Source organism: Cantharellus anzutake, assembly GCF_015039405.1.
Source record: "Cantharellus anzutake strain C23 chromosome Unknown EI90scaffold_11, whole genome shotgun sequence".
In the NCBI taxonomy this organism is placed as follows: domain Eukaryota; kingdom Fungi; phylum Basidiomycota; class Agaricomycetes; order Cantharellales; family Hydnaceae; genus Cantharellus; species Cantharellus anzutake.
In genome coordinates this window covers 1085997-1100071 of record NW_024066961.1, presented here as the reverse complement: position 1 = coordinate 1100071, position 14075 = coordinate 1085997, and positions in this window count along the sequence as shown.

Below are 14075 nucleotides of genomic sequence, written 5' to 3'. Positions count from 1 at the left end.
GGGGATTGCCGGCATACTTCCCACGCGCATATGCACAGCCAGCATGGGGTCCAGGGTCATTGCTGATCCCTGACACAAGCCCAGTATAGCCATTCCAATTTTAGATGTGGGATGTTTATGGAATGGATCAGAGTGGCTTCCCTTTTGGGATGGGAGAGAGGGTCAAGGTCATTGGACAAAAAGGGCTCATGTTCAACATGATGGAAATCACAAGAATGTGAGCGTAATCATGACTATCTGTGCAGATGGTACTTTGGTGCCTCCAGTGGTCATTTTTAAGGGTCAGAATGTGAACTCAAAATGGCCGAGGGACAACCCATTGGAGGCTGCATGAGTTTGCAGTTATAATAGTCAACACACACTTATGCTTCCATCTTCCAGAGTTACTGTTTCAGAAAAAGGGTGGACAGACAATGAAATCGGGCTGGATTGGCTTCAAACTTTCAATGAGGCCACACAAGAGAAGGCTGTTGGCCACTACTGCCTTCTTGTAGTGGATGTGTCACGACCATGCATTCTGACCCAGATGCCGGCCCTTATTCTGTTTCCTTTTGTTTCATTTTGTCACCTGACTCATTCAGTTTCTTACTATATATATATGTATATTACATTATTATCACTTCAGTCTGAATATCGACATGGTTTGTCCCCCCTAACAAGGCAGCCCAAGCCACTTCGAAATGTGGGCACTGAGACAGTAGGTGGGCACAGCGCTCTCTTGGAGTCGCTGAGGCCGGAGCCTTGTCCCCACTGGTCGTCCCCATTTGCTGACCCGTACCTAACAGGATGGGCACAACTCACACTATAGTCTTGACTTCATAACCTATGCTCGTCATAACAAAATTGTCGTTGTCTGCTATCCTGCACACACAACTAACACTCTCCAGGGACTTGATGTTATCTTATTCTCACTCCTAAAGCAAAGTTTCTCAAAACATCATGATGCCTTCAATCTGTGAAACTACCCTGTTAGAACGCGGGGATTCGGATGACTCCGGAGCGGAATCGGAGACTTATCATGGAAGGACCTTGGCCTCAGCGACTCAAGTGGAGCGCTGTGCCATTGCTGGTTGTCCTGGGGGTCCCTAATTTCGGATCTAGCAAAGGGGAAGTCTCTTGGGGGAATTCAAGTCGATTTCGGACTGAGGTTACAAGTTACTAGGTACATTGTATATAAGGAGGGGTCCGGAATCAATAGGAACAAGGGTAAGACGAAAGGAGACAAAGGGAGATGGAAAGAGGAACAACACCGAGGGTCAAGTGTTTGACTCAATGGTGTTTCCCAAAGGAGGAATGAAGGGCCAAGGCCCAAGGAGGAAGGAAGGAGGATGGGAGTCGGGAATGGCTAGCTGACTGAACAGAAAGGAAGCAGCAGCCCAAATAGGAATGAGGGAGAATAGCGGAATTGAAATGGACAATGCAATAGTTGCAAGGTCCGGAGTAAGTCCGGAAAGTCCGAACTCGGAGGTTAAACTCCGGAATATTGGCAAAGGTAATTAAATGGAATGAGCTAACCAATACAATGGGTATAAGCAGAGGTGGGGTCAAAGTCCGAGGTCGGAGCTAAGACCGGAGGTTCCGGAGACGGAGACGCCAACGGGATTCCGGAGCGGAGGTCCGGAGTCGGGAGCATAGGTGTTGCATACTTGTCTGGAAGGTGTCGAGGTTGGGGTCGGACCCGGAATGTTCCGGAGTCGGACCGAAGGTGGTGTTGGAGCCGGAGGTGGGATAACCTCTTGGGAGTCGGCAAGGAGAAGGTGACGGAAGGGAAGTAGGGCTCTGGAAGTCAGGTTCGGAGTCCCGGGAGCCCGGAAAGGAGGTTGGGATTGTATGGATATGACATACCCAAAGAAACTGAACAAGTCCTCATTCTTGTCAGTCTTTGGCTGTGAGGTCTCAGTGGGGTTGCTCAGCACACAAGGCCATAAGTGATATGTGTTGGAATAACCATCAGGGATGGAGTAACCTCCCTGGCATAACAGGCAAGTATGTCAGGAACGTGTCAGATGTGTATCCAGATGGTCCGCAAGGTGTGCAAAGTCATCTGGGCTCGTAAGGTCGGAGGGGCAGGACTTCAGCTTCAGCAACTCAGGTGGAGCACTGTGCTTCGTTCTTATGTTGTTGTCCCAATTTCAGACAGAAGCCTTACGATGAGGAGAAGAGACTAGGGGGGAAATCCAAGTCGATATACGAACTGAGGTACATCCGGTGTAACCTACACATGTTATAAGCACAACTAACTAAATAGGACCAGCCTGGAAGGAGTGGCAGATCAAGTGCAATATTAATGAATGAAGAAAGAGACAAATGGTTAATATTGGAAAACTTGGTCAACAAAAAGGCAAGCAAGAAATAACGAGTGGCAAAGGAGGAACAATAGTCTGCAAGCGAACAAAAGAGAAAAGGCCATCTGGCCATCTAGCAAGCCGTCTGGCTGGCAGGCAGACAACAATGAACCACTTGAACAGGCAACCTTGGTCGGAAGGTACACATGCAGGGGAGGAAGTGTGGATGAGGGTGACAGGTGGATGGATGGATGGACAGATGATGATGGTAGTGGGTGGGATGGGCCAAGTGGCACTAGGATGCATTGATGGAAGTGACGGATATGCTGGGTCGTGACAGAGTAGTGTATGGATCAGTAACTTGCAAAAAGTGTAATGGTGGTTCATGAACAGTCACCAAACTTCATGAAGCAGCATGAAGTGTCATGAGCCTTCATAAAGGATAATGGACCCTCATGGACCCTCATGGACCTTATGAATCACTATGAGTCTTCCCAAGAATCATTGTGATTGATCATAAATTAGGATTCAATGACAATTGGGGGCATAATGGTTAATTACATGTTACTCTTAAGTTGAAAGTGATATGAAGCATCACACAAGAAAGTCATGAATACCAGTCAGAGTGTGCATGTGCAGAGGTATGGGTGGAAGCAAGTGGTGTGTATCAGAGACTGGGTTCAGGATGAATGTCCCTACAAATGGAGGGCTATGGCCTCAGCAACTTCTGCCAGGAGTGCTGTGCCCAGTATCATGTTGGTGCCCTAATTTACAGACTGAGGGAGAACTCTAGAAGAGGGGGATCAAATCTAGTCAATATTTTCACTGAGGTGTAATGTCATATCCATACATACCTGATCCCAAACTGACTCCTGGACCCTCATCCTCATCACCTCTGGAGTCCCACCCTCACCACATGTAAGGGATTAACCTTACTTTATCATTATGTTTCATCGCTATAATTCCCATTAAGTGATGCTATTATTTCTTTATTTATTTGTGCCGAGATATGTAAATTACATATATATACCTCGGAGTAGTTGTAAAGGCCCGGTAGCCTTTTACCTCTACCCTGTTGAATATACAGCTCATCAAAGCTTATGTTTAGACAGACCTACTGAGGCCTGAGGCAAACGGGGGAATGGAACGTTACCGTCCCCAAAATAGTAAGATAACCTTTCACCACACCTCCCATCATCCCTCTCTTACCCTACCTCCATCCGCTCCGATATTCACCTTCAGACCAAACATCACTCCTCTTGCCACCCTCCTCTTACTCCTCCTCACTCCTCATGACACCTCCACCCTTCTGTCACCCTCCTACCCTACTTCTGTCCACTCCGATACTCACCTTTGGACCTGACACCATTCCTCCTCCACTCCTCTCCTGTCAGGACAGCTCTGAAAGCGGCAAGGTCCTGGTGTGAGGGACTTGATGGGACAGGTGTCGGCTATGTGTAGTGGCGGTCCTGTCATGGGGTGAGCATCCCCAACCACTTAGTCTGAAGTGGGAAGTTGAGAAGAAGGCTGCTTCTTCTGTTCCCACCCCAGGCGCTATTATATACATGCGGTTAGGGTCATGTGGAGGAAGCCACATCATCTCCACACACAGCCACACCTCCCTGGGTGTCTCCACAGGAGATCCTGGAGGTGGCCACCCAGTAGGCAGGAGTGCATGTGGTGAATGCAGTGATCAGGGGAGTGGGGTTAGGTATGTAGTGGTACATGGAGAAAAGGGAAATCGACCATGGAATAGAAATAGAGAGAAAAGGGAAAAGGGGAAAGGAGGGATGGGGAGTGATAGTGGGGGGAGTGGAGTAGGGCAGTACAGTGCGGGGCGTGGCATGGGGTCAGGCAGGTGTGCCCTGACATCACCCCCCCCTTAAGCCACTTCACCTTGAAGTGGCTGGGCAGTTCTCTTTTTCTCTCCCTGGGGCGTGGGGGTGCATTCGATGGAACTCCTCAACTAGGTCGGAGGCATGGGTCAGGTGGTCATGCATGAGCCATTGGTTTTCTGAGTGTGGCCAGCCTGTATACTTTACCAGGTACCAGAGTTTTTGTTGGAGGACAGCCTCGAAACATGTATTTACATATGTTTGTGCCGACAATTTTATTTAGCGGTCTACTGTCATCTTGTCCAACCCCGGCCCTGGAACTGCCATAACCCTATATTTTCTATAGTTTTTGGTGTAGCCACTTAGAGTCCAGGATTTTCTTGACCCCATACTCTTCTTCTCCATCTATGAGGTCTGGGCCCGGGCAGGGGTCAGCAGGGGTCAGCAGGGCATTCCGCAATTTCATCAGGGTGGTGCAGTCTGATGTTCATCATGGATACAACTGGGTGGATCCCTCTTTGTCAGGCAGTGAGCCGGAGTTTGATGGCGGCAGGGGAGACAACTTTAACGATTGTGAAGGGGCCAGTCCATTTATGGTCTAGCTTCTTGGTTGGGTGGTCAGTTGTGTAATTCTGGGTGCTGAGCCAGACCCAGTCACCTTCTTGGTACGTAGGGGCTGCCTTGCAGTTCTGTCAGGGTTCAGCACCCTGCCCTAGGGTGCCCCAGACTCCCCAACCAATCCCTTCCTTCCATTCCTTCATTGTTGCCTTGTTGTTGCCTTTCTGTGTTGTGTATCCGCATGCATGGGATAGCATGGGAACTTTCTGAGCAAGCAGCTCACCCAGAATGTTCCCATGCTTACTGGGCACTGCCACCTGGGTGTTCCCTCCAGGTCACACTACACAACTCTAGGAGCTGTATAGTTGTGGGCATGTGACCCATTCCTTTATATAGCAACCATGCAGGGAGATGAGACCTTTACCCTTCTTCTCATCTCATGCCCCACATAGGCAAGTGTATATATTCCCTTTCTTTTACTATACATCTCATGCCCTGCATAGTGTGAGGACAGGGGTTGAGGTCAGGGAGCCTCTGAGTCCGAGGCCGGGCCCTGACAGGTTCCGGTCATAGTAGCAGGCCATCTCATCTGCTGCATGCTCTAGCGCCACCTTTGCCTCTTCCTGCATCTTCATCCTCAATGAGAAGGTGTCAGCAGCTTCTACCTCGGATGTGCATGTGGGCTCTGTCCCCATCCTGGGGTGTTGGCCAGTATCGAGCTCAAAAGGGGTACAGTGAGTGGAGGAGTGGACGTGGTTGTTGTAGGCGAACTCCGCTAGTGGGAGCCAGTCCACCCAATTGTCTTGGTGGTGGTTGACAAATACCCGGAGGTAGGCCTCTACCTCTTGGTTTACTCTCTCTGTCTTCCCATCTGTCTGGGGGTGGTAGGGTGTCGAGGGGGTGAGCTTGACGCTGAGGAGGTCCACAAGTTCCTTCGAGAATCGTGAGACAAAGGTGCTCCCTCTGTCACTGAGGATTTCCTCAGGGAGACCATGGTGCTTCCAGACATGTTCAAGGAAAAACTGCGTGATCCCTGCTGAGTCCACCGTCGTCACTGTTGGGATGGATGCATTTGGATAGGCAATCCACTATGACCAGGACAGCATTGTAGCCTTTCAACTCAGGGAGCTCTCCAATCATGTCTACCGAAATCACTTGCCAGCAGCAGGCAGGGATCTTGTTTGGGATGAGCTTCCCCACTTTATGGGAGGGGAAGGATTTGACACAGTTGCAGGTGTTGCATCCGCGGACGTACCGCCTGACATACTCTGCCATCTGTGGCCACCAGTAGTTGTGGGAGACAAGTTCCAGGGTTTTCCACCGCCCTGGGTGCCCCGTCACCTGCGTGTCATGGTGTAGCCACACTAGGTTGTGGCAGAGCTGTGGGTCCCTTGGGACATATACCTTCCCTCTGTACAGAACCAGCTCTCCCTGCTTCTCCCATTCATCCGACCTCAGTGTACCCTCCCCCAGTTCCTGCATCGCCTTCACCACCTTTTCATCCAGGTCTTTTGCCCTACTGATCCTCTCAAGGACAGTCATCTCTTCACCCTCTACCAAGACCACTTCCGCTGTACAGGCCTCAAACCAGGCAGGTTGGAGGAGGGTCAGCCCATCATTGTCATCCTTGCCTTTCAGGTGGTCAGCATGGTGCAAGAGTGCATCCGGCTTTCCCATGAGTTTCCCTGGGCGGTGGATGAGGGTGAAGTGGAATTGGGAGAGGAAGAGTGACCACCGCGCTTGGCACCAGTTCAGCTGTTGCATGGTGCGGAAATATCCTAGGTTGTGGTGGTCAGTGTAGACCTCGACTTTCTCCTCTGCTCCTTGTAGGAAATGCTGCCACTCCTCGAGAGCGCATACTATTGCAAGCATCTCCTTATCATACACCTCATAGTTAGGCTCTATGTCCGTGAAACTCTTGGACATTAAGGCTACAGGGTGGAACTCTCCATCCGTCTGGAGCTGGGATAGTACCGCACCAGTCGCAAAGTTAGAGGCATTGCACTCGAGTTTGAAGTGACCTGTATTGGCAGGGAAGGCGAGGACTGGGGTGGAGGTGATGGTGTCTTTGAGGGCACAGAAAGCATGGTCTTCATCTAGTCCCCAGGCCCATGCCTTGGTTTTGTGAGTCAGCGTTTGGAGGGGGTGGGTGGTCTTGGAAAAGTCTTTGATAAACCGGCAGTAGAAGTTGACAAACCCCAAGAAGGACTGTACTTCTTTGACCTTGGTGGGTTGGCCAGTCAAGAACTCCATGGACTTTCATGGGATCCATCATGATGCTCCCCTCGGAGATGATGAGGCCGAGATACTCGATCCGTTTCTGCTCGAACTTACACTTCTCCGGCTTCAAGAAGAGTCTCTGCTTCTGCAGCATCTCCAGGACTTCTTGGACAACCCTCCAGTGCTCCTCCAGGGTGGCAGTGAAGATCAAAATGTCATCTATGTAGCAGATGACGACCTCCCAGTCGATGAAGTCTTGGAGGATGTTGTTCATCATTGTCTGGAAAGTTGCAGGGGAGTTACACAGGCCAAAGAACATAATGGTGGGCTCAAATAGCCTGTGGTTGGTCGAAAACGCCGCCTTCCACTCATCACCGTCCTTGATGCAGACATTGTTAAATCCCCAGTGCAGATCTAGTGCCGAGAAGTTACTTGGTGTTTTGGAGGCATGTGAGGACATCCAAAATGAGTGGGAGGGGGTATGAGTTTTTGACCATGATCTTGTTGAGCTTCCGGTAATCTTGGACTAGGCACAACAATCCATCCTTCTTCTTGATGAAGAAGACTGGGGCTCCCATCAGGGATTTGGATGCCCTGTCAGGGGACAACTCCTGGGTCCCCATGACCCTCCCCTATGGTCCACAGCCCTGTGGTGTAACCAGCCCTATCCAGGGCACAACCTACTGTGGGTAAGAAGATGAGAAGGAAGCTAACTTCTCATCTTCCCACAGTGGCCCCAATATCAGGAAAACTTCCGGGGATACCCGGAAGTCACATGAGGAATAGGAACCGGGCCCGGAGCATGTGGTGCACGGAGCGTGCGGGGCAGAGCACACATGCGGGTCCGGGTCCGGGCTGGTCAGGGTGTGTGCCCTGACATGCCAGTATGTGCCCATTCTGCAGGTTCTCACACAGGAACTCATCTAGTTCCCTCTGTTCTGGTCATGACAGAGGGAAGGTCCTCCCCCTCAGGAGTTTGGCATCTGGCACCAGGTCTATTGTGTGGTCCCAGGGCTTCCATGGGGGCAGCTGGTCGAAGGCCTCCTCTGAGAATATGTCCCGGAAGTCTTGGTACTGTTCTGGGACTAGCACCTCAAACAGTGCAGGCTCTGCTTCTGGTTCGCAGGCCTCCTGGGCCATCTGCTGGGATGGCATTGTGGTCACTCTCAGTTCATGTCCCCACCCTGGAGGGATGATAGCAGCGTAAATCCCGTCCCCTGGTTCCACTATGGGGTCTTGGTCGGCATGTCCTCATGTCGACCGACAGGAGGATGGGCAGCGAGACATAATGACCTTTTGCCGCATCCAGTCTACCTCTCCATTGTGGTGCAGCAACCATGAGTGTCCTATGATGAGGGACTGCCATCCAAGGTTCGTGATGGTGAAGCGGGCCCACTCCATGTGCCGTCTGAACGTCAGGAGGGCCTCTAGTTCCTCAGTTATGGCCCCGTTCTTGTTTGGGGTCCCATCAACGTTGCAGACAGGAATGGGTTGGGGGAGCAGGGTTGTCTCGAGCCCATGCTTTCTGACAAACTCGGGGCTTATGAAGTTCCCAGTGGCTCCTGAGTCCAAGAGGGCTGATACAGAGACAGTAGCAAGGGAGGTCAAGGTAGTCAGCTTTACAGCTAGGTTGAGGGATCTGGGGGTTGCTTCGACAGCACGTAGATGGCAGGTGGCGGGACCGCTGCCTTTGGCGCCACACTTGGTATCTCTCTGCTTGAGGATGTGGTTTTCCTCTTTTTCTTGGCGATGACTTGGTGGAATTTAGATGTCGGTGCTGACTTAGGTGCCTCACGGTATCTACATGAGTTGGTACTATCGCCTGCAGGCAGCCAGGACACGTCCCTCACCAATTGCCTTCCTGAAAATCTTCTTGGGCTTCCACCTCCTGCCCTTCCCCTCTATCTGTTTCTGGCTCATCCACTAGCTGCCTTCTCAGCCCCTCCATGAGTGCCCTGAGGTCCTCTGGGTGCATCTGTCTCACTTGGCGATTTTCGGTTGCAGGCAGTCTCACACGATGTGCCCTGGTGCATTGCAATTGTAGCAAAGCCTGTTTTGTCTTGGGTCAGTCCTCAAGCGATCAAGGTCCATGGGTTGTGGCCCTCCCCCCACTGCAGGGCAGGCTGTGGGAGGCAGTGGTGCAGTGGCAGGTGGGGGGAACAGTGGTGTGGGGGCTGGGTGAGCTTGCGGGAAGGTGGTAGGGAGTGGGGATCTTGCAGGTGGGGGTTGGGGCCTGGCTGGGGGCAAGCAGGGCTGCATTGCTTGGAAGCGTCACCACTGGTTGTCCAGGAGGGTGGCCTCACGCTTCCACTCAGCCCAGGTTGTCGGCATGGGGCGGAGGCGGTAGATGCTTTCTCGGAGCCGGGAGTTGATCACCTGTTCAAAGTGGTCTACCAGTCCTACATCTCCTAGCCACGAGTGTCAGAGACTGGGTCGAGACGAAGGAGTGTCTCTGTGATGGAGGGCTTCAGCCTCAGCGACTTATGCCAGGAGCGCTGTGCCTAGTAAACACGTCCGTGCCCTAACTTACTAACTGGCCACCAGAACTGAAGAGGGTAAACTCTAGTCGATTTTATTACTGAAGTGTAACCTATGTACAAGTTGGATATATATATGGTTACAGCGAAGATGGGTCCGCAAATGGTGGAGCCGAACGGAGCGGAGCTAACGGGGTTAAACATTAGCTGACTGAATATTACCGACGAGTCGGGTTGCGGGGTTAACGGAAAGGCAGGCGATAACCCAGAAATGGAAAGGAGGGATATGTTAGAACTTGCGGATTCGGACGACTCCAGAGTGGAATTGGAGACTTAGCATGGAAGGACCTTGGCCTCAGCAACTCAGGCAGAGTGCTGTGCCATTGCTGGTTGTCCTGGGGGTCCCTAATTTCAGATCTAGCAGAGGGAAAGTCTCTTGGGGGGAATTCAGGTCGATTTCGGACTGAGGTTACAAGTTACTATGTACATTGTATATAAGGAGGGGTCCGGAATCAAAAGGAGCGAGGGTAGGACAAAAGGAGACAAAGGGAGATGGAAAGAGGAACAACACCAAGGGTCAAGGGTTTGACTCAATGGTGTTTCTCAAAGGAGGAATGAAGGGCCAAGGCCCAAGGAGGAAGGAAGGAGGTTGGGAGTGGGGAATGGCTAGCTGACTGAATAGAAAGGAAGCAGCAGCCCAAATAGGAATGAGGGAGAATAGCGGAATTGAATAGGACAATGCAATAGTTGCAAGGTCCGACATAAGTCCGGAAAGTCCGAACTCGGAAGTTAAACTCCGGAATATTGGCAAACATAATTAAATGGAATGAGCTAACCAATACAATGGGTATAAGCGGAGGTGGGGTCAAAGTCTGAGGTCGGAGCTAAGACCGGAGGTTCCGGAGACAGAGACGCAAACAGGATTCCGGAGCGGAGGTCCGGAGTCGGGAGCATAGGTTTTGCATACCGTTACCGTCTGGAAGGTGTCAAGGTTGGGGTCGGACCCGGAATGTTCCGGAGTCAGACCGAAGGTGGTGTCCGAGCCGGAGGTGGGATAACCTCTTGGGAGTTGGCAAGGAGAAGGTGATGGAGGGGGAGTAGGGCTCCGGAAGTCGGAGTTTGGAGTTCCGGGAGCCGGGAGCGGAGGTCGGGATTGTATGGATATGACAGGATAGGCCCGAAGGCAGGCTCTGCAGGGCAGGCGAGTGTATTGCCCAATGGAGGTGGGAGTGCGCTAGCGGATGTCGGAGCTGTCCAGAAGTCTTCGGGGCTCCGTACTTAGGGAGGCATAGGTAATAAATTGAAAGGAGGGGGTGGTGACCATCGAGGGGTACCGAGGGGATTGCGGAATACAGAAGCTCCAAGGTTAGTGGAGAAGGAGCGGAGGTAGACCGGAGGGATCGGAGGTACCGGAAGTTGTTGGCCAGGGATGGATATGACAATGAGGCAGGGCCGAGGATCTCAAACTCTTGGATGACCTTGTCCACAGAGTCAGTGCCTTGTTGCAGGGTGGCCAGCTTCTGCCTGGCCATGGCTTTGTGGTTCAGGTCTTGGAACATGGTGTCGAGTTCCATGTTGAACTCGTCCATGGTGAGCCTGGGGGAACCCGTTGTTAGTAGTGCGATGGTGCGCTGGGTCGCCCATGCCCCAGCAGTTCCTCCCTTCATGTAAGACAGTACAAAGAGGATTTGGGAGAGGGTGTTGGGGAACTCCGCCGCCTGAACGTGGAAGTATATGCCGCATTCAGCCTTGAAGTCTTCGGTTGCTCCAGAGAAGGGGGTGGGGGGGGGGGGGCAACTTTAGGCGGTTTGGGTCTGGGAGTGGGTGCAGGCGCTGGTGTGGGCACCAGCGTGGGTGTGGGTGCAGCTGGGGGTTGGTTCTGGGCTTGGCTCTCCACGATGGCCTGAAGCTCCTGAAATCGGGACAGCAGCTCATCATACTGCTCTTTGGTCACCATAGCAGGAGAGATAGGGGAGGCAGGGGAAAGCCTTCTTCTGCTGTCAGGGACAGCTCCAAAAGCGGTGAGGTCCTGGCACGAGGGACTCGATGGGACAGGTGTCGGCTATGCATAGCAGTGGTCCCATCGCAGGGTGAGCGTCCCCAACCACTTAGTCTGAAGTGGGAAGTTGAGAAGAAGGCTGCTTCTTCTGTTCCCACCCCAGGCACTATTATATACATGTGGTTAGGGTCACGTGGAGGAAGCCATGTCACCCCCACACACAGCTGCACCTCCCTGGGTGTCTCTGCAGGAGATCCCGGAGGTGGCCACCCAGTAGGTGGGAGTGCATGTGGTGCATGCGGTGATCAGGGGAGTGGGGTTAGGTATGTAGTGGTACATGGAGAAAAGGGAAAAGGGGAAAGGAGGGATGGGGAGTGATAGTGGGGGGAGTGGAGTAGGGCAGTATGGTGCAGGGTGTGGTGCAGGGTCAGGTGGGTGTGCCCTGACATCTCCCCACTCCTCTCATCACCCTCCTCCCTCCTCCCCTCTTCCGCCAAACCTCCACCAAGTTATGACCTTCCACTGCATTCCCATACCTTGTACTCAGACACCACTCATACCTTCACTCCGAGATCCCATCTTAGTCCTGACCTCATACTATGTAAACACCATTGCCAACATTCCTTGGACTTTCAACCCTGCCTCTGTAAGGTCTGTAAGCTCCGCAACCTCTGAGCTCCATGGATCATACTCAGCACTTTCGCTGCTTGTAATGTATCATTCACGTTTCCCCCTCATCCTTATTTGGACTGCTGCTTCTCTCCATTCTAGCCAGTTAGTCATCATCCCCACTTCACCTCATCTTCCTGCCCCTCTGGGCTTCGTCCTCCCTATCTCCCTTTGTACCACAGGTTCTAACCTATGACCTTCGGTGCCAATCCGCTTCCATCATCCCTTTGTGTGAGGTCTCAGTGGGTAGCTCAGCACACAGAGCCATTGTCATATCCGTACATACCCGATCCCGATCCAACTCCCGGACCCCCATCTTCACCACCCCCAGAGTCCTACCCTACTGCTGTCCGCTCCGATATTCACTTTCGGACCTGACACCACTCCTCCTCTTACCCCTCATACCACCTCCACCCTTCCATCCTTCTCCCACCTTATCTCCATCCACTCCAATACTCACCTCGGACCGAACATCACTCCTCTCGCCACCCTCCTCCTCTTACTCCTCACGACACCTCCACCCTTCTGTCACTCTCCTACCCTACTTCTGTCCGCTTTGATCCTCACCTTTGGACCTGACACCTTCCCTCTCCTCCACTCCTCACCCTGCTCCTCTCTTCTCTCTCCTCCCTCTGACCCTCTTCCGCCAAACCTCTGCCAAGTTACGACCTTCTGCCACTGTCCCTTACCCTGTACTCGGACACCGCTCATACCTTCGCTCCGAGATTCCGTCATAGTTCCGACCTTGGACTTTGACTCCACCTCGGCTTAAGTCCATTGCATTGGTGACCTCATACTACGTAAACACCATTGCCAACATTCCTCAGACTTTCAACCCCACCTCCATAAGCTCTGTAAGCTCCAAGCTCCATGGATCATACTCAGCACTTTCACCGTTTGTAATGTATCTTTCACATTTCTTATTTGGACTGCTGCTTCTCTCCATTCTAGCCAGTTAGTCATCACCCCCACTTCACCTCATCCTCCTGCCCCTCTGGGCTTCACCCTCCCTATCTCCTTTCGGATGTACCACAGGTTCTGACCTATGACCTTTGGTACCACTCTGCTTCCATCATCCCTTTGTTCCCGTTCGGATGCCTTTGTTCCGTTTCAGACCCCCTTTGATTTCCTTGTGCTTTTGTCTCCCTATTATATACAGGCACTTGTACATACTTGTTTTGGACCTTCAGTCTAAAATCGACCTGAAATGCCCCCTAGAGACTTCCTGCTCGCTGCCTCTGAAATTAAGGACCAAATGGACAAACAGCAATGGCATAGCACTCCACATGAGTCACTGAGGCCAAGGTCCCTCCTTGCTAAGTCTCCAGTTCCCCTCCGGAATCGTCTGCCCTCACCCAGTTCTAACAGCTGTAAGTGATACAATGGTGTGTATTTTACGGTGGTGTGTAAGCAGTTAACCGGAGGTTACCGCTTACCCATGTGACTTTAATTACATATGGCTCGGGGTTCAGGGCTATTGCCCTGACATTCTCCCCCCTTGCATTGCATTTGCGATGCATACAAGGTTAATGATGAAGAGAATAAAATTTAAGAAATGAGTTACATTGAGTTTGAAAGAGTGTTTTATTGTCATGAAAGGTATCTTACTTATTTGGGGATGGTAACGTTCCATTCCCCCATTTGCCTCAGGCCTCAGTTAGTCCATCTAAACATAAGCTTTGATGAGCTGTATATTCAACGGGGTAGAGGTAAAAGGCTACCAGGCCTTTACAACTACTCCGAGGTATATATATGTAAATTACATATCTTGGCACAAATAAATAAAGAAATAATAGCATCACTATAATGGGAATTATAGCAATGAAACATAATGATATCACTATAATCGGAATTATAGTGAAGTAAGGTTAATCCCTTACATGTTGCCACTTTAAAGTGGGCGATTTGTACATGTTGGTGAAAGAGAGAGAAAAAAAAAATTTGGGAATAAATGAGTGTGGGGCTGTCACTTTGAAGTGAATGGCAATACATGGGTATCGCAGAGAGGAAAGTAATGGAGTTTTTCGAAAAT